This window comes from Neovison vison, chromosome 1 (assembly GCF_020171115.1).
Source record: "Neovison vison isolate M4711 chromosome 1, ASM_NN_V1, whole genome shotgun sequence".
In the NCBI taxonomy this organism is placed as follows: Eukaryota; Metazoa; Chordata; class Mammalia; order Carnivora; family Mustelidae; genus Neogale; species Neogale vison.
Genome location: NC_058091.1, coordinates 131,844,949 through 131,871,026, shown reverse-complemented (window position 1 = coordinate 131,871,026; position 26,078 = coordinate 131,844,949). Strand labels below are relative to the sequence as shown.

Here is a 26,078-nt window from a genome sequence, read left to right as displayed (position 1 = left end):
CATACCATATGGTAACCACTTTAGAGTTTTACCAGTGATGAAGGAAGACTAAGGATTAATGATAAACTGATGAATTTCTCCCCCCGACCCCACATACATTCATGCACACACAAATACACACACAGAAGTGCCTTGTACACATGGGCATGTGGGCACACATGGGCACACACAAACTGCTGTTTGGAAGAATAAATTATACTCACAATCTCATCCAACATGGGCAGTGTTATTAGCACATTTAGTCCATTGCAAAACCTACCCCAATTAACATGCCCCCAAGAAAACAAATGAAAGAACCCCTTTAGGAGGAATTGCAAATTGCATCAACTTTTGCCATAAGAAGAAGCTTGACAACATTATGAGTTACACCAGAAAAGTTTGTCATTATGATTAAGCAGTTCTTCAACTAGTAAAATAAAACATGCCCGAAATAAAAAATAAACAATAGCATCATCTATCCTTATATTATGTGAGAAAGCACACCAAAAAAGAGTACAACACCATAAATAACATTTTTCCATTCATGTTTGCATCTTTATTCCTGAAATCCATTTGGAAAACAATAGGACAAGGCACCAGGAGAATAAAAGACCATTTTCCATTAGACCTTAATGTGTGACTACTTAGTAAAGTAACTGAAAGCATGACTATAGCATAGTGCTGGGGTTCTCTTGCCAGGAGATTGCATCAAAATGATATGGAATGTTTCATTTTTTTTTAATTTATTTTCCAACATGATAAAAATCCAAAGCCCTATCATCACTTAATATTTGCAACAATTAATTTTAGTAGTTAGTTAAGTAACAATGATCTCTTGCATAACACATAGTGTGGCACAAGAATAACACCTCAGATTTATAAATGGCACTGTTTCTTCAACTTCATTACTCTTTAATGTATCTATTTTTTTTTATTTCCTGAGCTAAAGGTCAAAATGGTGAGGCTCAAATAGGCAAAAATGAGAGGAATGTCTGGGGCAGTTGGGTGGCTCAGTCAGTTGGGCGTCAGACTCCTGGTTTCAACTCAGGTCATGATCTTGGGGTCCTGGGATCGAGCCCCACATCAGGCTCTGTGCTCAGTACGGAGTCTTCTTTTCCCTCTCCCTCTTTCTCTGTTCCTCTGCCTGTGTGTGCTGTCCTCCCTCCAATGCTTTCTAAAATAAATAAATAAAATCTTTTTTAAAAAGTGAGAGGAATCTCAAAATAAGGGATGCAAAACTTTTTAAAAGACTAGCCTTCTGTTTTTCACCAACAATGTCAAAGACAGAATAAATATTTGTCAGTTCTGGACCTGATGTGTTACAGACCACATTGTGAACAAGCATCCTGACTTTTTGAAGGGTACTAATACTTAGCACAGTACCTGGCACACCGGAGGTCCTGAAAAGTTATTAAATGAACATGAATTGGACAGTTATTTTCTCATAGAAGCTTCTATTCAACAACAACAACAACAAAATTGAATTCATTATCCAGAAAGACTTTTGTTGGAATTGCTTCTGTAAAATGTGTTTTCTTTCTGGCTACGTCCCCCTGATTTTTCCACTGAGACAAACCAGATTGTCTAACATCATAGATACTTCTAATTTGTATTAGTGTCCTATTGTATACATTAATAAAGGCATGTTATCTGCCGGTAGCCCTGCATTTCTGTTGCAGAAACTATGGCAATCCCATTTAAAGTCTTTTAACCTATTCACTTCATGGTAGTAGCAGCAACAGAGCCTTCTGGGCTTTGTAACATAATAGCGCCCCTTTATCACGCTGAATGGTTTATTAGAACCTGCTTGTACCGATGATTTACTTTAACCATGGTGAGGCCACCACTCCAGGGCTTTCTACTCTGTTTGGGGACTCTTCTGTCATTTTAATGGTTAGGGGTTTGTTTGTTTTGTTGTGAAGCAGACTTTCATTTAATTTTAGCATTATTTACATTATTTATTATTGGGAGACAAATTGAAAATGAGGGGGTTGAGACCAGTGTGCTGTACTTCAGAATCACTAGGAAACCAGAGGCACTCCAAGATCACCGAGAATATTCAGTCCCTCTGACCACATATACTCTTGCTCAAATGTACACCGCTGTTTTGAGTTACAGAAACAAATAGAAAAATAATAGTCAATCTCCTTCAAAACTTGAATTTTGCAAATCCAACTGTTCTACCATTCTTGGTGGAGTTTCAGACTCTGCTAAATTTCTTTTGTCTTTTTCTTGTCTAAGTTCCAGCAGCTGGGTGTGCTAAGGTCCAGCAAACATCAGCCAGGACCTGGGGCCATGGTACCCAAACATAAGTGAGATTAAGCCCTGCTCCATTTTCTTCATTCTGTCTTTTGACTCCATCTAAAGGCCTAGAATTCTGCCTGAAGCTCTATTCTCAGCCTGCCAAGTTTCTCTGCTTCATGAGTCTATCTCTCTCTAGAAGGAGAGACGGTGGATGGAACCTCAGCCCACACAACACCAATGGGCTCAGCCCCCTCTTGGAGTTAACTCTCTCCAGCCTGTCTTGTGAACTTAGCACCTAATGTTGTTCAATAAAGCTCCCCCTCACGAGACCTGATGTATCATAACAAATCTCATGATGACAGAAAAAGAATTTGGAAAAAAGAAAAAAGCTTATTTTCCCAGAGCAATATAATTTTCGTAAATTAAACATATTATCACTTTGAAAAAGTATATCACTGAATTGATGTAACTTCAGGAAAGGAAGAACATCATATTGTAAATTATATTATGATTAATACATCTCAACTTCCATTCAACTACAAGCACTGGAAATACCTTTGGTTTTTGTCAAGTCACTTCTGAAAACAGACAGGAGAAAATCATTTTTTTTAAAATAGTAATTGAAGGGTCAGTAAGTATAACTAACAAAAACCTTGTCACTTTAAAATCAATCAGCAAAACCTAAGGGTTAAAATCATACTTCTCTTTGTTCTTAATATTAGCAGTGAGGTGAAAGATTTTTTTTATTTTTTTAAAAGATTTTATTTATTCATGTGAGAGAAAGAGAGAGAGAGAGCCCCAGTGGGGTGGGGCGGGGGGGGGCGGGGGGCAGAGGGAGGACAAGCAGACTCCCTCCCCACTGAGTGAGAAGCCCAGGGAGGGGGAGGGGCCTGGATGCCAGGGCCTGGGATCATTGTCTGAGTAGAAAGCAGATGATTAACCAACCCCATCACCAAGTGCCCCACTGAGGGATTTAATTAGGAGTAAAATGCAGTGATTAAGAGCATATGAAAAGAGGGGCGCCTGGGTGGCTCAGTGGGTTAAGCCTCTGCCTTCGGTTCAGGTCATGGTCTCAGAATCCTAGAATTGAGCCCCGCCAAATCAGGTTCTCTGCTCAGCGGGGAGCCTGCTTCCCCTTCTCTCTCTGCCTGCCTCTCTGCCTACTTGTGATGTCTGTCTGTCAAACAAATAAAGAAAGAAAGAAAGAAAATCTTAAAAAAAAAAAAAAAGGTTTAAGAACATGCAAAAAGGAAAATGGTAGAAAAACAGTAGAAAAACGAAATACCTATAAAAAAATTTCCCTGTTGGCTTTGCCTTGAATCAGGTTGATCTGGCCTCCAACCAGGTTGGAGAGAATCAGGTTGATGTAGGCCTCCAACAGCCCTTGAAATGGTGAAATGTTTTGGCTCTCTGGCCATGCAGACCACTATATCCCATTGTAGATTCGCAAATAACAAAGAAAATGAATGGGACTCATTTCTTCCAAATTTAGGCAGCCTGCAGTGCAAAGATACCCTTCCTAGTGACACATCCAGATGAACTCCATCCAAAATCAAACCTTTGCATTTGTAGAGCTTTTGTGGGTATGAAAGCTAATGAATAAATTCCATGACTACTTTGTTTCTGGTATGTAAATTTTCTTTGGCAAGTTCCCTCTAACAAAAATCTCACTGAATTTAATGAAATTGAGGCAACAGCCAAAAGTTAATACCATTTAGATGCCAGATGCTACAATCACCATTATTGTTTGATTGACTTCAAAAAATAGCCCACAAAATACCCTTGATCTCTTGTTTGGTTTCTGGGAATTTCAGAAGAATTCCCGTTAATGGCCCAATAGCATGCATCTACCATTACTTATTTTTTCAGTGCTGGAAAATACTAAAGTCATTGGCATTTGAAATTTTCCATGAATGTTTTTTTCTCCCAATATGGACTGATTACAGTCTGAAGCTCTGTTCATTCTTTTAATAGCTGAGTTGTTTAATGAAACAATAGGGTCAAGACATCGGATTCTCTGAACTCTGCAATCATCTCATTTCAAGCCATAACCCCACTAAGAGTGAATAGCATCCAATGTAAGAATTCAATCAGGATGCTGAAACAGCTTTCATTCTTTCACTAAATCTTGACCTGAAATAGGAGTTAAAAGTAACTGGTCAAAACAACTGAAGTATTTCTGTTTTCTCGTGTACAGCTTCTAATCTGTCTTTAGCCTCTGCTTATAAGACAAAACAAACACCTCACACTGATTTTTTTTTCTTAAGATTTATTTATTTATTTGAAAGAGAGAGAGTGTGTGTACACACAGGTGGGGGGATGAGCAGTGGAGAATCCACAAGCAGACTCCCCACTTAGGGAGGCAAGGGACATACACATGGGTCTTGATCCCAGGACCCATAAGATCACGATGTGAGCTGAAACCAAGAGTCAGATGTTTAACTGACTGAGCCACCCTGGTGTCCCTGAATGGGTTTTTTGTTGTTGGGTTTTTTGTTTGTTTGTTTGTTTGTTTTTAAGACAAAGGCTATTAAAGATACAAAGCTGAAACATAGACCTTGCTTTTGAAATTAAATGTACTAGAAATGTACTAGAAACTATAGACTAGTAATAAAAATGTTTTGGAAAGTTCCAGAGCTTAAACTCACATTTGGAAGTAGATTTTTTTTTAAAGAGATTAAATCAAACAAGATTGTAAAGGCTATTCCATAGAACAGAGAGTGTCAATGTTGATTTCTCTTCATCTGGATTACAAAGCCTTATCAAAATGATATGTGACTATAAACACAAATAAAATACCTACAAAACCTATCTATTAGGTCTCTCTACCACAGCTTTACATCCCTCTCTGCATTGGTTTTTAAGACAAAGCCGGTCTCACTGCCTAATAAAATAGATTCACCTAGACTCATTCCATAATGGCATGCAAATAGGCTTTCTTACTGGAGATAACATCAGCTATTATGATGCTAACTATGTATTAAAACAAGGCCTTCAGTGGTTTCTCAACAAAGTTGAAGAAATTTCCCCCCATTTCAGTGTAGATGACCTAGATTTTAGAGAGATGTGTAATTCTAAATAACAGAAATGTTCCTCAATGTTTCTAGTCCTATCTATCAAAATCTAGTGGGATGCCTAGCCTGCAACCAGTACTTAGTAAATATTTGATAAATGAATGAACACATATAATGAATCAATGAATAAATACTTAGATTGTTAACTATTCAGTTAACTATAGATTGTTAACTATACTTAGATTGTTAACTATTAAGTGGTGGACAGCTTTTCACAAATTCGCATCTTTGAAAAGACGTCCCTGCCCATGCAGAGAATGTGATCTCGAAATAATTCATGTGAGGGTGAAAAAAAAAAAAAAAAAAAAAACCTAAGCAAGAGTGTTTTACATCAAGAAGAGGACTGGTGTCAAAACTAAAGAAATAGAGAAATAACGATTAAGAATTACAGTTGTGAATATAGTTAGGAGTCTGGATGTGAAGCATATGTAAGGGTATTGATTTTAGAGTCTGACAACCTTTCATTTTACCCTCATGCTACCCCTCTCTAATTGTTCAATCTTGGGCAAGTTATTTAATCTCTAAGACTCAGTGGGATATTCCTCCACCTCCATAAAGTTGTTCGGAATGTTAAACAGTTGGCGCCTAATAAATAGGAAAGTTGTACACTTCCTGCATATATATGTGTGTCAGTGTCTATGCTGCTTTGATTAATTAAAAGGCCAATTTTTCTAAAATTTGTATTCTTGGATTCTTTAGAATTTCAAAACAGAGAAATGTGTCCTAATTAGAATATGCTTGATGAGAAACACAGTTATCTGGCTAAGGGTAGAGGCTATTCATAAAATGAAAGTTTGTTATATTATATTATATTATATTATATTATAATAATATCTATATTTAGACCATAGCATAACATTTAAAATATTTTAAACCAAGCATACGGGCTTCCCACATTATATTTTATTTTTACCAAAGCTAACATGTTATGATTAATTCTGAGCACCCAAAACAGAATCTTAAACTCTAATGTGACAAGTCAGAAAAATGAAGGGCTTTTTTTTTAACCCAAGATTTCATAATTTAAAAGGTAACCTTTTGGTTTACATGATGCCTGCAAGCAGTGACAGGGATGTTGACGACATTAATATCACTATTTCTGTCACTAAAATCTATAGCAAATACATTAACAGCGACAAACGGAGGTAGTTTTTCAGAGAGCTTGCTAATTGCGTTGCTGCTGTGAACTGAGTTTTGTGGTGTTAATATATAAAAGCCCAGAGCCAGGAGGGAAGCATGAATCCTGGGAAGATATGTAAACAAGTTGGCAGCTACTTTTAAATCTATATACTTGTGTTTCTATGACATTCTTCCCGAATGGTGATCAGCGAGACAAAAGCTATCTGAGAGAGAACGATTTCCCCAAAATCCTCCGGTTAAAATCAGGGCCTCATGAGTAGAAGAGCAGATGCTCCCTGATGTCGAATGGGAGCTTAACTGAACCTTATTCCTTTGGAATTTGGCTGTGTCTATCTTCAGTCTGCCAATGCCCCACAGGACAAAAAAAAAAATCTCCTTTGTTCAGCACACAAGTTCCTGATGATGACATTAGGGAATATCATTAAGATGATGGTCTATGAGTGGGGATGAAGCAAGCTGGGATTCAGACCCCAGAGCCCTACCTGCAGAGCCCACCTCCCAAACACCACACAACAATGTATTCCTGTTAAAGGGCAAACTTACCCACCTGAACTTGCTGGTTAGTTGAGGACATGTGATTTTCAATTCTGAACAATTAATAATAATTTAAAAAACACTCTGTTTCCACCGTAAGAATAAATACAATTAGTTATATCCCTTCTCCCCACTTGTGCTGTTGTTTTGTTTTGATTTTCAAATAATGCCACTCTGAATCCCAAATGTTTAGACCCAGAAAGAATTTCTTCGACTGCTTACTCTCTCTTTCTTCTTTATATGGGAGAAAAACTTAGGTAGGGAGATGATAAGCATTATGAGGGCCCCTTCCAAAGTCATTGATCGGTTGGTAGTCCAAGATCTCCGACCCCCTACCAGTGCAGGCTGTCCCAAGGATGCACATTTCCTAAAAGCCAATGTTCCTTGCACACCTTCAGAGAAAACATAAAGACGGCATTCACTACATTTCCTTGCTTTAGTTATTTTCCAAGTTGTAAGAGAATAAAGACATTTTGTCTCAAGCACCATTCTACACCATTGAGCAATGGCCATAAATTCAACGTTCTTCCAAGAATTAAGCTAAGAATAGGAAAGGACAGACAAGCTTTTATGTGATAGTACAGCCATACTGTTAAAAAATGAAACTCTCCAAACAAAACAAGTATTGGCAGTAAAATGTGGGGTTTCCCCACCAGTTTTAACATCAAATACTGTATCAGGAAACCCCAACTGTCGGTGTCAGGAACACGAAAAGGATTCATAAGCAGGATGTTAGAATTTTTGCCTTTTGCGATGGTTCCTTTTTCCCCCCTTTTATATTCTGTTCTTTGTAGTTGTCTAAACAACAAAATATAAGCTGAACTTTACATATTTGACTTTGTGATTAATTTGATTCATGTGCAACTTAAAGGTGGAAGTATATCGCATGACCCATAAGGAATCACTGAGGGTTTCTAAGGTTATTTAAATAATACTAATTCTAAATCCCCACATATTAGGAATTGCCCTAAGGTGGTAACTGAAAAGTTAAGAAAAAAGAAAATGACTCATGACTAATTGCAAGTTTTATATCTAAGATTTAAACTGAACAGAACAGTGGAGACTTTGTTCTTACCAACAATGTTTCATGTACTTGAAGCAAATGAAATCAGAATCTGCTAAACATCATATTTTAGTCATCTCATGTCTATATTGAAACAAAGGTTAATACCATTTTGGAAAAGGCATTCACTTGTATTTTGATTTAAAATGCATTATAAAAAACTGACATAAAAATGTAAGAAATCAAGGTGCCTGGGTGGCTCAGTCAGTTAAGCACCTGACTTCGACTAGGGTCATGATACTGGAGTCCCAGGATGGAGCTGGGCTCAGGCTCCCTGCTCAGTGAGGAGTCTGCTTCTCCCTCTGATCCTCCCCGATCTCATGCTCTCTCTCTCTCGCTCTCTCTCTCTCTCTCAAATAAATAAAGTATTTTAAGAAAGAGGAGGAAAGCATAAGAAATTACCAAAAATCATGCAACATAACCTTAGAAACAATAATGGAGTATCTTGATACGTCAATATTTTTCATGAATGCTAATTAGAATATTGTATTCCATCTTTACCCTTGATGGGCAAACTATGTTAGTTCCTTAGAGTCTACCTTGGATTATGTTTTACAATGCTTAGACCACATAAATAATAAAATCAGACTGTGGGAAAGTAAACAGGCATCAGATGAGTATAAGAGACCACGCTCTGGGTTTGGATCTCTCACTAACTCATCAAAAGTGTGACCGTGGCTTAGTGCCTCTTTGAGCCTTGGCTTCCTCTTCTAGATAGAGGGGAAAGTAAAACCTATTGCATGTGCCTATTTTAATAAGCATTAAAAGACCAAAGGGCTGGTGTTCAATACTGGTATTCTTATTATTAGCTAATCCTCCCTCTTTTGAAAGGGGAGCATCTGAGTGCCGGGGGTAGAGATGCCTAAGCAAAGGTCACAGACTTTCAGGTCATGCAGTCAAGGGACTACACCACCCCCATGAAGTAGTTAGCTTTGTTTCCAATGCGCCTTTCTGCCAGGTTTGACGCTTATGTTTTATGGAGGGTGGGAGAGGGAAGGATCTTTCAATATTTTTTTTTTAAATTTTTATTTACTTATTTGACAGAGAGACCACGAGGGAGGGAACACAAGTAGGGGGAGTGGGAGAGAGAGAAGCAGGCTTCCTGCTGAGCAGGGAGCCCAATAGGGGCTCAATCCCAGAACTCTGGGATCAGGACCTGAGCCCAAGGCAGACAGTTAAAGACTGAGCTAACTCAGCACCCCAGGGTCTTTCAATATTAAAAACTGATTTGATTTCTACTCTTAATAGCTGAGTATCTGAAGGAGAGGTAGAGTTGTCTTCCAGGGATGAGACGTCATGAGACCCAAACTATCAGGATACGTCCCTTCTGCTAATTTCATACATCGTGGCTCAACTCAAGAAGGCTGTCCACTGATGTGTTATCAGTAGGGAACATGATCTCCACTACAGGAAAGAAAATGAGAGGGTTGAGGGAGAGAACGTAGAGAACAAAGCAAGAACTTATTTACAGTCACACTTGGCTGGGGCAAGAAGACTACATTTGTAGACCAAGAGGACTGTAGGCAGCCCGCTGAGCCTCATGTCCTCTGTGTAAGCCTCTCCCACCTCTCTTCCTTCTCTTTCCCTAACGTCTTCTTTTCTCTTCTTCTGGCTGTCCAGCTGACACATCAGGAGCACAGAGGCAGGGGTTCTCTTCTCTGCTGCCTCACTCTACCTCCCTTCTTCTTCCATAACATTCCCGTCCCTTCCTTGCAGTTCACAGAGACATTACCAGGAAGACACCTCATTCATTCACATTAAGGTAAATGACTGATTATTCACTTTTAATCTTCTGTGGCACATGTGCTTAGAAACCCAAATAAATCTCTAATGGATCACATGCCGGGCATCGCGAAGGGGATAAGTTTTCAAGCGGTGTCTGTTCTCCACTTTGAAAAATGGGGAGCACAATGAGTCCAGACAAGCTAACTTCGCACAGAAGACATGCCGACTGTGGCACCTCTAAATGGGAAGGTATCTGCTAGCCCCGCTCCCACGGGAAGGCTGGTCTCTTTATTTACAAAACTCCTAGGGCTCATGGGATTTGCTTTCTTTTAGCTCATTAAAGCTTTGATTTCATTAAAAAAAAAAAAAAAGAGCCTTGCAGCATTCATTTCTCTGCTGCAGCTCTTTAAAGATTTCATGCTCTCTTCTGAGTTCTGTTCGTTCCACACGGGTTTCCAGAGTCTCCACGATTCACCCACCACCATGGCTCTCTTCCCAACAGCTGGCCTGCACTTCTTTGTAAGAGTTCCCCAATGTGGAGCTGGGTCACTTCATGGTTGTTAATTTACAGCATCACAGGTATATGTCCAAGTAATATCATCAGTGTAATGGAATCCACTCATATACGCAACAAGTTGTTTCCCCAAATTCTATTCATTGGTTTGCCTTCTACTGGGGCCCCCAACAATTACTCTCAGGCTATGCAATTGTTAACGTGGGCCTCCCTGCGAAAAGAGAAAAATCATTTTGATGCCTGTGTTTCTCTTCAACCTCCTACAGGGATCATTGGGTGACAGTCAGTGACCAAGAATGTTTTTAAAAAGATGTGATTTTTTAGGAAGATTTTCATATGATAAAGATTATACTTAAGATTTCCCTAGTTTCTTTTGGGAAGGTATTCTTTATCAGATAATGTGCCTTATATATATTCAGAAAAGAAGGGCTGGATCATTATATGTATCTGTTTTAGTAACACTAAAGCCTCAGCTCCAGAAGGGTTTGCTTATTTATCTTGTAAAAGCTTTATGGCTATCTAAAGACGCTGCTAATGCAGGTCAAAATGCCTTTCCATGAACATTTTGAAGGTAGAATGCTAATGTGCTGTCTTACTACTCCATCGAAGGGAAATGAAATTTAGTACTGAAAATGTAATGCCCCAATGTGTCAAACAGAGCCAAAGAAGAATTACGTTCATAGAGAAAAGTTTTCACTGAGACAACAACCTGCCTGTATTTGTTTAAATAAAAGAAACAGATTGTTCAAATACTGGTATTGCTTAAAATGCCTGATCATTGTGGGTTCCTCTTAGAAACGGTGAAATGTTCAATAAGACAAAAATGTTACAATCAGCTAATGTTAGGAGAGGAAGCTGAATTTATCACACTGGTTTATTAATAGACTTGTCAGACTTTCACATTAGTTGATCTAGTTTTTAAGTGAAATCTCTTCCATTTGCCATTGAATCACAAACTTGGGATTAAAACGAGAGGCAACTGGAGGCAATGGAAAGACGTCTGAAGCCGGTACCAGACATGCGGTCTCTGATCCGGCTGCCACTGGTAATGAGCTCAGCCATCCTGGACCTCCCTTGCTTTATGGGCTCTGATGATGAGCTTACAGACAAGGTGATCTATAAGGCCTTTCCAGTCTTTACAAGACTCCAGGGTTAAAGTTGCCATCTATGCCACCTACCAATGTTAAAGATTCTGGGATGACAAGGAAAGCATTTGTTGCCTTAAGTCACTCTAAGACGGAACACCAGCTTTGGTCTTTTATACCTGCCTGTATCCTCTGGTTCACTCCTTAGCTTTGATGTGGATTTAGGATTTCTAATCCCTGATGGTATGCTTCCCTTCATACCATTGCAGTCTCAAGAGCCACATTCTAAATTATTTCATATTTTAAATTATTAAGCCACTGCTATTATACTCACAGTTTTTAAATGACTATTATAGATAATAATGACCATTATTATTCCCTGGTGGTGATGAGCTGTAATATAGCAGTCTTCATTAAAGATAAGTAAGTACATACACATGGTGGCCTAAATACATTTGATTTTCTGATTATCAGAAGAAAAATTAAAATATCCTTACCTTACTTAAATGGTTAGGAAAGAGTTGTGGAATTTTCTTCTGTTTGTTGTTGTTGATATTTGTTTTTTTAAGCCATGATTTAGTTAAAAAAAAAGTTATCTGCCATTCAAAAGAAAAAGATCATTTCTAGGATGCAAAGGGTTTGGTGAAGCAATTGCTTAAGACTACATGCCAGTTTTGGTTTTTTAACCCACTATATTTGGGACTATATTTTACACACACACACACACACACATACACACACACACACACACACGGGCTCTAGGTTGACCAAGTCCTAAATTAAAGGGAAAAGAAAAATAAAAGCACTGAATTCTTCAGCTTTTCAAAAGGAGAATTAAAAGTTGTGACTTTTTTCCACACTTTAACAATAACATAAAGTTTGAAAGTTCTCTTGTTAAAGATTAAAACAGCAACTGAAGAATGAGAAAAAGAAGTACCTTTTGAATTGTTGTGGAAAATAGAAGAAAGAAATTAAGAATTAAAATAAAAAGTATAAATCAGGATAACAAATATAGATCAGGCATAATAGTCAACTAAAAGTAAAGGGTCTAAATTCTCTCTTGCCAAGGCAAAGACCATCAGATATCACTGAAAATGACAATCTCATATTTTGTTCCTCACAAGAAACATTTAAAAAGTGAAATATTAACAAAAAACAAAAATCACACACAAGTCTCTAGACGGCAACTCCTTTTTCCTTTTACACACCACCTCCAAAAACCCAAGGTTAAAATATTGACATCAGTTATATTTACAGTAATGACTACATTTACTGACAACATATTTTGTTTATAAACCTGTCATTGGCTCCTATCACAGTATCTAGAATGTAATCAGAATTGGGTAAATATTTGTTGAGTAAGTTAGTAAGTAAATGTTTGTTTTTTTAACAAGAAAAACATTAAGTAAAAAGTAAATTTATATTGCTAAAGTTTACGGACAATAAGAAGTCTATAATAGTATTAAACTTTTATGCTTTAAATAGATTCAGAATATCTTAATAAATAATAGAATTGCAATCTTGGGCTATTCCTCTTCATAATCCTAGGACATTCTATACTGTCTGGTAGATACACATTGTGCTCAAGTTATAGCAAGAAACCGTGCGGCTAAACCTAATGATGGCTGTGGAAGAGTGATGGGAGAATGCCACCCAAAATGATCCTGCACCTACAACCTCACTCTTCATTCTTTTTTTTTAAGAACTTACTGGACAGAGTGGGAAACTGTGTAATTTGTTATAGCTTCATTTACCAATATTTTAAGTGGCATTAGAATTTTTTTTTCCCAAAGGTTATTTATTTATTTATTTATTTGACAGAGAGATAGAAAGAGAACACAGATAAGCAGAGCAGCAGGCAGAGTGGAGAGAGAAACAGGCTCCCTGCTGAGCAGAGAGCTGATGCAGGGCTCAATCCCGAGACCCTGGAATCATGTCCTGAGCTGAAGGCAGCCGCTTAACCAACTGAGCCACCCAGGCGCTCCCCAACTCTTCATTCTTCATCCTTTTTATACCAGGCTCTCTGCCCAGCTACTGTTCCTCATGAATGCAAACTCAGGTTCTCCTGGGTTTCAATCTCAGCTTAGGTACAGTGTTTGCATTATTAATTAATAAGGGTCATTAATAGCCTTTCTTGTTTTATTTACCAACTCCAGAATCCCCTACTTCTTTTATGCGCATAACCCCCATGGTCATGTCTCCATTTTTCTGAACCTGCCTCATGAGCAAGTTTGTGAAGGACCTTTGTTCTCTCCTAAGGAATTCATGAGCCATGCTAGCTTGAATAGGGAAGCAGAGAATTCTTTTAAGCATCCATCCTCCCCCAAAGGATTCCACTAAAATTAAAATGGAGTGTGGGTGGACAAAATGGGTGAAGGGGATCAAAAGGCACAAACTTCCAATCATAGAAAAAATAAAAATAAAATAAGCCATGGGGATGTAATGTTCAGCATGGGGACTGTAGTGAATAATGCTGTATTTCATATTTGAAATTTGCTAGGAAAGTAGATCCTAAAAATTCTCATCCCAAGAAAAAAAAGTTTGTTACTAAGTGTGGTGATGGATGCTAACTAGACTTCTTGTTGTGATCCTTTTCCCGTGTACACAAATACTGATTCATTAGGTTGTATACATGAAATTAATATAATGTTAATTTCAATTATGCCTCAGTAAAAAAGTTAAATAGATAAAATAGAATAACATCTTAACTCCATTTTTGTTTGTAGAATCATCCCCTTTCTACTCTATCTGGCTCCAGTCATTTTAATCTTCCATTTTAATCTTCCTAAAGGGTTTTCTAATGGTATTACTTTCCTATCCTAAAACCTCCAGTCACTCATAATGGATCTCCAATTTACTTTCATCAAGAACTGAGAAGTCATCTTTCAAGGTCCAACTCAAAAAGCACATCCTCCAAGAAGTCTATTTTTATTACCTGTGAGAAAAGTCATCACTGCCTACTTGGCTGGAACCCCCATACATTCTGTATTACTCATATGGTACTTATAAAAATTAATTAATTTAATTTAATTAAAGGAAAGTAATTGGCAACCATGGGAACAAGAATAGTGAGAGACTGATGACAAAGAAACCAGTTGGAAAAGTGCTGTACGGAATCCAGGCAATAAATAAGAGGGCCTGGCAGGCCGAGAATCCTAGGACCTAGACTAGGAACACATCAGAGTGGTTGGATTTGAAACAACAAGTGTGGTTTGACACCACATGGTAAATGATAAAGTATGGGGTTACGGATGACTCCTAAGTTGCTCCCTTGGAAGAGTCAGTGAGTGATGATACCATAATAGGAGGAATATCTTTTCAAAGAAAGTACAGCTTTCAGACTGAATAAAATGGCTTCTTTTTTGGACATTCTAATTTTGATGGACCATATGGCATTCAGGATAGAAAATCTAGTAGGTAATTGGCAGGGATTTGGTTTAAATAATATAACTACCTTAATCACACTTTGGACTGTTTTGATCTTGTTTTGGGGTTTGTTTTGTTGGTTTTATGTGTGTGTTTGTTGTTGTTTTTGTACTGTTTTGACTAAGTACCAGCTATAGGCAAAAAGTGATGGTCATAGCAATAAGAAATGACTAGATTTTGTGGTTCATTAGATCTGGAAGGAGGAGTAAATAACTCTTTTGTCACACAGAATAACTGTTACCCTTAATGCCTTTGTAAGCTTCTCAATGGAAATAGATTAGGATACTGTCCTATGGACATAGGTGTAATGTTAAAAAGTAACCCATGCCATAAGGAAATGAATATCATGTTCGAAATTTTTAAAAATGTCTTCAGTCATAAGTTATATAAACCAAAATAGCGATGTTAACAACATGACAGTAAATTCAGCTGAATTAGATTCTTAATGACTCAAACTAGCATCTTCCCACTTTTAAATCTCACAAGATTCCCATTACCTGTAAGCAACATTTTCCTCACACCAAGAGCCTTTTAGGAGCCCTCTATCACATCCATCTGGCACCAGGGTAGGAATGTTATGGATCATCGAGACAGGTTGGCTAGAGAGGTAGATCACTTTTGTCAAGGAAGAAAATTTAAAGAGTCAGAGGATCATAACTCTTATCCTCTACAGTAAAAATGGCATTGTTGATGATTTAAGAACTTTGGATGGTGCTATTCAGCCAAGATAATTATAAAGAATACCCCATTGTGGAATATTATTCCATGGGTCTGTAAATTTTCTGTCACTTTCCCTATTTCAGCTCATCTTACACATCAAAAAACTCACATTGTCCATAAAATGGAAGATATGCCGTATAACAGTTATATCAAAAAAGATCTCTTATGTGAAATCACTTCATGAAGAGCTGTTCAAACATGAGGGATTAGCAGTTATTTTAGCCCTATCACAGCACTAGTGCCCAGGTCTCCAAGATTTAGAGTCAAACTCTCATCCTCTTTTGCTAAGCTCTTGGAAATAGCACACTGAATTGTAAAACTCATAGAAAACAATAGCCTAGAATTATGATCTTGAGTCACAGGATTTAATATTTACTTCCAATTGGAACAGTAAAAGAGCCAACTCTGAAATCAGCACTTCTTTTCTATATATTGGCAACTCCTTTCGAATGTCACCTTTGACCTTGAAGTACAGATTCAGTCCCTTCTTTCGGATGTCACATTAGTATGGACTTCCAAATTACCTTGTCTTTCACCTCTGAGTTTCAGAGCTACCTGAAATATAGTTTTTGTTTCTGGAGACACAACGCTGGCTGTGAAAGATGCACAAAACAAGTAACCCAATCGTGAGGATGAACTATAGACACTATCTTGATTTAGTTCATTTAATTCTCAATTTTGTTTTGAAGTTGTTTTCTCAATCCTTTCAAACTTTTTTTTTTTTCCCCCCTTTGGGAGCCATGTAATTCAAGGGGAAAGTGCAGTTTGAACATTTAATTTGTGTTCTTTAAAAAATAACTATGCTTCATTTGCTTGTTAAGGGTGGTGGCTGCTGTTAATGTTTCAAACAAAGAACTTCTCACCTTTATTTCAGGGTGTCTTCTAAGCATGACATTCCCCAGATGCACAGGTGTTTCTAGGAAGAGGAAACAAAGTCTTTGTCCATCAAAAATGAATGACTTATTACCTGTCCCTTTTGTGTCAACATGATATTTTCAGGGGCTCAAGGCTAGATTGTTCTACAATTATATGTAAGAGCTCTGGGGTATTTGAGTTTGTAAGTTGAGCAAAAATGAAGAATGGATCTCTCCATTCACTTTTAAAAATTAATCTTCACAGTAAGATAGAAAAGAATCAACTTGATACAGTTTTTTAATCCTATTCTCCACCTTGTGTCAATTTCCAGTGTTTTGGGACCTAAACAATTGAATAAAGAACAAGATGGGATAGGGAGGGAGACAAACCATAAGTGACTCTTAATCTCACGAAACAAACTGTGGGTTGCTGGGGGGAGGGGGGTTGAGAGAAGGGGGGTAGGGTTATGGACATTGGGGAGGGTATGTGCTTTTGGGTAAATTGGAAGGGGAGATGAACCATGGGAGACTATGGACTCTGAAAAACAATCTGAGGGGTTTGAAGTGGCGGGGGGGTGGGAGGTTGGGGTACCAGGTGGTGGGTATTATAGAGGGCACAGCTTGCATGGAGCACTGGGTGTGGTGAAAAAATAATGAATACTGTTTTTCTGAAAATAAATAAATTGGAAAAAAAAAAAAAAAAAAAGAACAAGCTGATTGATCATTAGCAAATGAGTAAATTCTTTCCCAAATAGTTTAGACTATGGGTTAGGTCTGGTGAGTATTTTCTGTAATACTCTAAGGAAATTATGTGGCCCCTGAAAAGGTAAAATATTTAATAACCCAGGAACAGAGAGAATATAATCCTGGATGCTCTTAAGGGGCACCAAGTGTTTGATTTGTAATATGTCCACTTAGGAAAACTAAAACTATATTTCCCAAGATTCCCTTCACTGCTGAGTTCTGAGTTGGGAGTAGAGCAGAAGAGACCATTTGTACAGGATTTAGAATAGGAATGTGAAACAGGATTCCATGTCCTTTGCACACTGGGAGGGTCTGTGGGGACATCAGCTGTTGTGGCAGAGCAGACATCTTGTTGTGACTCAGCTGGTCGGCTGGAGGAGCAACCAGACGTGGTGTCCTACCTCCTTCCTTCTCTCCTCCTCCAGCCTACCCCACAGCTGGGGCAGGCAGATATTTAACTCCATAAAGAATAGTCACCACCTCTCCTGCTAAGCCACTTCCATCACCAGAGATGGAGACTGAGAGGTAGTAAGAGAGGTTAAATGGGTCCCAGTCAGTCCTTGTGGAACTCCTTCCAACCTTAGGAGTTCCAATTTATCCATGCTCTTCCAACTTCCCACCCATCTTTTCTTCCTGCCTGCCTGCCCTGTGGGCTTCAGGCTCCAACACCAGACATGGAAACAACAGACTCCCTTCAGCTGCTTAACCAGCTCCCATGTCCCGGCGATCCGCTTCTCCTAGCCAACCCTGAATACCACACACTGCAACTGTCTTCTTCATGACTTTTCTTTATTATTTATTTGGTTCTTCCCCTACTGTCTGCCTCTCAAAAGCATACTCCATATTACAGGCACAATGCAAGCCCCATCTTCTGCACAAAGGCTTCCCCAATATTTATGATAAAAATGAATTACTTTCTCCTGCATGTTCCCAAAGCGCTTTTGTCGTATTTCTCTTCTCACATTGAGCACCTAATGCATCCTGCCTAGTATGGCACTTCTGTATATCTCTGTCTCCTCTTATAAATTCTTTAAGGACAGATAAGACGTCTCACTCATATATGTATCCCCAAAAGCAATGATCACGGTGCCTGATGCAGAGCTGGAGTTCAGTAAATGTCTGTTGACTTGAAGTCTGGTTCAGTTTGCTTTATCCTCTGGCTCTTTTGGGTACTGCCTGGGCTGTCACCATGACTGTATCTAAAAGACAACTTCAGCCTTCCAGGCTTTCTGCTCTTGTTTTATCTATTTTTATGATGTGTTTCCACATAGTCTCTGGTTTGTGCCAGAAGCCAAGCACTTTGGTGATACATTTTCAGTCAGGTTAAATGTTTAGCACTTTTTCTTCTTTTTTCTTTCTTTTTTTTTTTTTTTTCAGGTGGACAGGCCCTCACTGGAGGTGTTAAGGGTTTTCTTGTGCTACTCCATCAGGAAATTGATGAGTAAGTGACAACATCTAAAGAGGGACCGTGTACATTACTGTAGCACAGTCCCCAGTACCTAGCAAATTCTCATGAAACGTGAGCCAATGACGAAGCGAATACATGGGTGGATTTGCTAATTACTAAAAACCTAAACAAGGGACAAAACCATCAGGTAGGTGTATAGCATTGCTGTTTTTAATGACATGACATGAGAATTTTCCAAAGACACGTAGGTAACTTAATCACCAAGACAGTCAGACCAGCAGGCGGGGGATTTCTCTCCTGTGAGTGGCATTAGTTCATCATTCGTTTCGAGTTTGCTATAGTGGCTACAAAACTCTAATCCACGGTTTATTAAAAAAAATTAACATTTCATTAAATAGAGAAAGTCTCAGAACAACCCGTGGAGAAGGGTGTCTAAGGATCTATCATCATGTGGATCTGTATCGAAAAGTAATATCTTAAATCATGGTCTAATCTTGCTAAATATATGAGCATTTTGTAAGAGTTCTTTCAGTTCCCTTCTGTCCATGAGCAACTACAGGAAGTTGCTATGTATTTCAGCAGGAAATAGGTACATTTTGTCTTTGAGGTTTTCCGTCTCAAAACATTTTTTCCCCAAAGAAAGTTTTATGTGTCTCAAGAAACCAAGTAGAAGTCTAACATAGAATAAGAATAATTACCTATTTTCTCAATGAGTCACGATAAAAATTCTTCAGGGAATTTTGTGTTTATGAGGGGAAAAAAAGAAGGAAGGAAAACAGACTCCAGAGCACTTTTAAGTGATTAAAAGCAAAACTTTCACTCAAATCCTCTTCTTGTGAATAAAACCAGGAGAAGAATATTTTAGCTAAAAGTATTTTTTCTCCTTCAATTTCTGTTCACTGCTGTGCACTGCCTATAATGCTAACATTGAGAGGTTTCTCGGGTAACATCTGACTGCACTGTAAATTTCTTAAATTTATTCCAGTAGTGTAAGTATCTCCACAGCTCCTACTTGTGTAATCCAGGAATTACAATATTTATATTGCCTGTTATCTAACAATTTATCCAGTCACCTAAAATTAAAGTTGGGGTACCTGTGTGGCTCAGTCAGTTAAGCTTCTGACTCTTGGTTTTCAGCTCAGGTTATGATCTCAGGCTCATAGGACTGAGCCCCACATTAGCTCTGTGCTCAGTGCAGAGTCTGCTTTGAATTCTTCCTCTCCTTCTCACTCTCTTCCTCCTTTCTCTCTCTCTCTTTCTCAAATAAATAAATAAAATTAAAGAGTCAATGAAATTTTGTAATTCATTCATTTGGAGAAAAAAAAAAAACAACTTACATTGAGTAGAAACATGGGCTTTGGTTGACAGTTTAGGTTCAAGGCACAGGGACACCCATATCAGTAACGCATGTCACAGGTGTTGTACTTGAAAGTCCCCATGGACACCAGGAGTCAGGAAAGGCAATGATGAGAGGCTTCTGTCTAAATCAAACTTTGAAATATCGTCGAGTATTCATTAGGCAAAAAAGAGCGTAGAATAGGAAGAAGATCTCTCATACAAAGGATACAGACTGAGCAAAGCTTGAGGTATGGAACTCTTCATGCAGTAGAGGAAATATGAGGCATGAATGTTGCCAGTCAAGGAGGAGGAAGAAAGTTAGACATGTGGTATGGGATGGATTGTGTCTTCATACATTGGAGCCCTAACCCCCAGTATGTCAGAATTGACTCTATTTGGAGACAGGGCTTTGAAAGAGGTGATTAACATATAATGAGGCTGTTTGGGAGGAACCTTAATCCAGTATGACTTGGGTCCTTATAAGAAGATATTAGGACACACAGGGAGGTACCAAGGATGCATACACGCAGTGCAAAAGCCTTGTGGAGACACAGGGAGAAGAAGGCATCTTCAAGACGAAGAGGGAGGCCTCAGGAGAAGACAACTTGCTGACACCCTGGTCTTGAACTTCCAGTCTCCAGAACTGTGAGAAATAAATTTCTGTTGTCTCAGCCCCCCGAGTACAGTCTGTGGTAATTTTGTTGTGGCCACTGGAGCACACTAACATATGAGACTGGGGACAGAGGCTGGGACCTTCTCATGAGAGGTCTCACACATCTTGAGAAGTCTACATCCTGAAGGCTATGTATGGGGAATCATTAAACAGTTATAAGTAGGAAAAAAGTTATAAGTTATAGTCATAAGTAAGAAACTAGCAATAGCTTAAGGATAAGTTTTATTACATAACAAATGTCACTCCGACAACTGGTATACAGGATGGAAGATGTGGACAGACCAATAGTTGAGTCAAGTGATAATGAGGGCCTTACAGGGGCAGGAGTAGGGGTAGGGTAAGCTGAGGAAAGGGCTGATGAGAAAGATGTATCAGAGACTGAGTCAGAGGAAGCTGAATCCAGAGTCGATGTCACATTTTGGCAACAAGAATGACGTTCAGATCTGCTTTGATATTGGGACCTGCATACCAGAACTTGATAAGTATGTATAGAATGAATGAATCTATGTATGAATAATGATTGAATGAAAAGAGAAGGCAAGCCAATTGCCCTCTTTGTTAGCTGTATACCTGAGAATAAATCATACTACTCCAAACATAGTAACATTCCTACCCCTATAAATTACTATTTGCTGTACACTGAAAACACAGACAATTGAGTGCTAACTCTGAATATATATATGTACAATATCCCTACATCCTTGTATGATTTGTACATTGTCTTCTTTCCTATTGGTATGTTGATCAATGCACAATATGCAGGGTTTGGGTTCAGGAGAGTTGCTATAAAATAACATCAAATAGATCCCTGCTCTAAAAGGGCTTTAAAGGTGCCTCGTTAGCGCAGTAGGTAGCGCGTCAGTCTCATAAAAGGGCTTTAAAAAAAAAAAAGCTCCAGACTACCAAACCTTTATTCTATGAAATGTAGGTAGCAAAGCAAAAGGAACTACAAAGTATCAAAGGAGAAGCTGGACTGGTATGGCCCAGGTGGGCATTGTTCTGAACAGTTCAGGGTAGAGAGAGGTCCCTAAGAACTAAACCGTAGAGGGAAATCTTAATTGAATTGCAGGACTTAAACGGAGCATTGAGGGATGGCAGACTTACAAATTTAAAAGTCTATTAATTTGCTTCATTCCCAGAATATTTTTTTCTTTTTCTTTTTCTTTTTCTTTTTCTTTTTCTTTTTCTTTTCTTTTCTTTTCTTTTCCTTTTCTTTTCTTTTTCTTTCAAGATTTACTTATTTATTTGGGGGGTTAAGGAGGAGCAGAGGGAGAGAATCTTTCAAGCAGACACTCCATGGAGCAGCGACCCAATGTGCGGCTCAATCCCATGACCCATGAGATCAGCAGGGGCCCCTCCAGAATTTTTTAAACAGCACAAACAAAAAGTTAAAACAAAAAGTAAAAGCAGTACAGAAGATCTATCTGCGTAGTGTAGGTAGAAACAGAGACATCATCTCCTTTACCAATCTGAATTTAGAGCAGAGGCCAGCAAACTGGTTCGTTGCCAAATCCAACCTGTTGAGTATCTGCACAGTCTGTGAGCTAAGAATGGTTTTTTTATATGTTTAAATGTTCATAAAAAAGCAGATTTCCTCACATGTGAAAATTATATGAAATCCACATTACAGTCATCATCATTCATTTTTCCGTACTGCCCAGGGCTGCTTCTGTGCTGCAAGGGTAGCCCTGACCAGGTGTGGCAGAAACCACGTGGCCCACAAAGCCAAAACATATTTACTGTGTGGCCCGTTAAGTGGCCTTTTTCCAACCCTTGGCTGAGAGCAAGGAAAATAAGATCCAAAACCTAGATTTGTATTGTCGTTTTGCAAATACTGAATCCCGGGTACCCCACAATGTTACAGCGGTGACTGGATAGCAAACAGGACTCACATGTGGCTCAAATAAGCATTCATAAAATTAGCATTTTGCCCTGCGTGCTCTATGGAAATTATGTTTCAAGGACTGATAAAGGCCGTCACATGGGGAAAAGTCACATTATTCCTGGATAAATAACTTAGCTGAATGATGCTTCAAGGCTTTGATATGCTGAAGCTGAATGATGGTGGTATGAGTTTTGAATCTACGTACATTTCTGAAACGTGTTCTACACTGGTATTTTTTTCTTCCTTATGCTACTCTCCATATAGGGCTTCAAGTGGGACTCTTATGCCTTGACATAGCATTTGAGGGATGTTATATCCATTGCATTGAAGATGGTGATGATGAATAACATTCATTAACTACTCACTGAATTATTGGAAAATTCAACCACCAAATCAAGGAATACGTGATATTCTACTGAGACTTCGTAATCTCTTTTTTTTTTTAATTTTTTTTTCAAAAGTTGCATTCTTATATTAACACTGCCAACGCATAACATAAACTCCTTGAAGACCTGCAAGAAGCAAATTCTTGGCAAAGAGATCCCGCTTCTGAAGGCAGAGAAAGTCTACAGGCATTAGCGCTGCCCATTTAAAGCAGACCAAAAGGGTTTAATGTAGCAGAAAGCCAAGGTAGCTAGGTTATCAACCACCACAGATTTCACTCAGAGCCTCTAATCAGCAGGACCACTTGGAAAAAACAAACAGCCTGCAAGGGATAATCACTGCTTGGAAGTCAAGTCATGCAAAATATGTTCCCTTTGTGCGAATACCGCAAATCGTTGAATCGGCTCCTGGTAGAGGCAGCCATTGAGGCTGGTATAATTATCTCACTTACTGATTTCTTCAGTTTGGGATTATTCCGAAAACTTTCAACTTCTTTTCTTGATTTTATATCACGGAGAGAAGTGCTGACACATGAGGGAGCAGGATAATAAAACACACTGCCAAAAACAAGGAGAGAAGCGCTGCCAGTTTGTTAAATGGCTTACCAGTGTTCCTCGGATTATCCTGCTGCATACTTTCCCCGCGGTGTTCGCGGTGTTCGTTCGTGCTCCCAAAGGAAAACGCACATGCCTAGAAAGCATCAGACTCCGTGGTTTTAGGAATGGCTGATTTAATCATATACAGAACTCGGGGCACCTGGGTGGCTCAGTAGGTTAAAGCCTCTGCCTTCGGCTCAGGTCATGATCCCAGGGTCCTGGGATCGAGCCCCACATTAGGCTCCCTGCTCAGCAGGGATCCTGCTTCCCCCTCTCTCTCTGTCTGCCTCTCTATCTAATTGTGATCTCTCTCTGTCAAATAAACAAATAAAATCTTAAAAAAAAAAATCATATACAGAACTCTTTCCCTCAGGTGTTTGTCTACAAAGTGCAGGGTGTCCAGGAGTCTTAGGTAAATACCAGCAGAGCAGACTTTGGCAGATGAGGGGACCCTGAAATGGGTGTAGTTATAGCCTTTTGATATATATTAGGATTTCTCTACTGTTCTTCACTTCCTTGTAGAGCATTATCCCTTTATCAAGAAGAAAACAAAAAAAGATTTGTAAATGAACTTTCCTTGTGGAAGAAAAACAGAATAAAAAGTGCACTTGTGGTAGGGCTCTTGTGAGGACTGAGTGAATTTTAAACATATATATTTGGGGCGGGGGCGGTTATGGCTTTTAAAATTGCTTGGCACAAAGTAGCCATACAGAGGTATTATCTCTCTATCATCGATCTATCATCATCATCAGAGAAATTTCCATTAAGAAAATCTTAATTTAAATCTCATGCTGGTGGGCCACCTGAGTGGCTCAGTCACTAAGCATCTGCCTTTGTTTCAGGTCATGATCCCAAGGTCCTGGAATCAAGCCCCATGTCTGGCTCCCTGCTCAGAGGGGAGACTGCTCCTCCCTCTTCACCCTGCTCATGCTCTCTCTATTTCTTTCTCTCTCAAATAAATAAATAAAATCCTTTAAAAATAAAAATAAATAAAAATCTCACATCATAATATCTCTAAAATGATCCGTTGGGCAATTTCTGATGTTTATATGTTATGACCAATATTCTTAAAATGTGGCAAATTTAGTGTAAAAGAGAAAAAAATGTGTCATCCTAGCCTATCATTTTAGTAGTTTTCCTATAAAATTGAAGGACTGTTGGCTAAAATACCTACAGAAAATTCTAGAAGGAAACAGGAAGTGTGTGGTTTGCCCTCAGAGTATCCCAGTGACCTTATTCTGGCACAGACACTGATTCGTGTTGGCCTCTAACTCATAATCAGTTCTTATGTTCTGAGTGTTGACCTACAGGTGAGCCAATCACTGTCACATTTTCCCTAGACCTGGACCATGGTGGCAAGTAACTCAAGCTGGTCAAATCAGAGTGAATCTCAGGTCTTGATGGCACTACTGGAAAAGTGACGTCCTTTTTGCTGCCAGCTCAAAGGTAGTTAGGTTTCTGCTGCTGTAACTATTTTGTTACCACGAGGACAACTGTCTGAGATTGACACCAGTCCATGGGAAAGTCAGAGCTGTGAGGTGGAGAAAAACTGAGTTCTGCTGGTATCATTTGAGCAAATAGATCCAGACAAGGGTTGAATAATATATATATATATATATATATATATATATATATATATATATATATACCATTGGTCAATGGTATACCACAATGTTTTTTTTTTTTTTTTAAAGATTTTATTTATTTATTTGAGAGAGAGCATGAGCGAGGAGAAGGTCAGAGGGAGAAGCTGACTTCCCGTGGAGCGGGGAGCCTGATGTGGGACTCGATCCCGGGACTCCGGGATCATGACCTGAGCCGAAGGCAGTCGTCCAACCAACTGAGCCACCCAGGCGTCCCAACCACAATGTTTTGAACAGTGTTATAAAGTAAGCAATCATAAATCTGTATTTAATGAATGACTGAAATCATATTTTTATTTCAGCCTTTTAGACTTATCAAATCCTGGGGCACATGGGTGGTTCAATCAGTTGACACCTAACTCTTTTTTTTTTTAATTTTTTTTTATTTATTTTCAGCATAACAGTATTCATTGTTTTTGCACCACACCCAGTGCTCCATGCAATCCGTGCCCTCTGTAATACCCACCACCTGGTACCCCAACCTCCCACCCTCATGCCCCTTCAAAACCCTCAGATTGTTTTTCAGAGTCCATAGTCTCTCATGGACACCTAACTCTTGATTTTGGTTCAGATCATGACTTCAGGGTGGTGAGATTGAGCCCTGTGATGGGCTCCACCCTGAGCGTGGAAACTGCTCAGGATTCTCCCTCTTCTTCTTCCTCTGCCCCTCCCCTGCTCACGCGCTATTGCACTCACTCTCAAAAATATAAATAAATAAACAAATAATAAGCTTATTGAATTATTCTTTCTTTATTTGTAAAATGGAATAATAACTTCCTACTAATTTTTGATGATGGGAATATATGTGTCTACACAACAGACCCAGGCAAAAAAGAGCCACATAGACACAGCCCTAACTCACCAATCTTTAGTTTATACAGCTAAAGAAAGCTTTACTATTTTTTTCACTATTTTTGCTGACTTACTCTAACTTTTGAAAACTGATTTTTGCACTTTTTACTTAAAGTACCACTTTACTTTTTTGAATATTTGCTTTACCTTTTAAAATATTAGCTGAAGGATAGAGAGACAACTTTGGATTCAGTGAG

At 38.7% G+C, this 26,078-nt stretch overlaps 1 long non-coding RNA gene across 1 annotated transcript; it reads right to left on the bottom strand.

Annotated features, from left to right (window-relative positions):
• Nucleotides 1-1,122: 1,122 nt before the first annotated feature.
• LOC122900104 lies at nucleotides 1,123-23,411 on the bottom strand. Its single transcript, XR_006383175.1, has 3 exons — nucleotides 23,396-23,411; nucleotides 16,368-16,420; nucleotides 1,123-1,153 (listed from the first exon to the last, which is right to left on the bottom strand). It is a non-coding gene; the product is annotated as an uncharacterized LOC122900104 (long non-coding RNA).
• Between the last annotated feature and the right edge of the window lie 2,667 nt (nucleotides 23,412-26,078).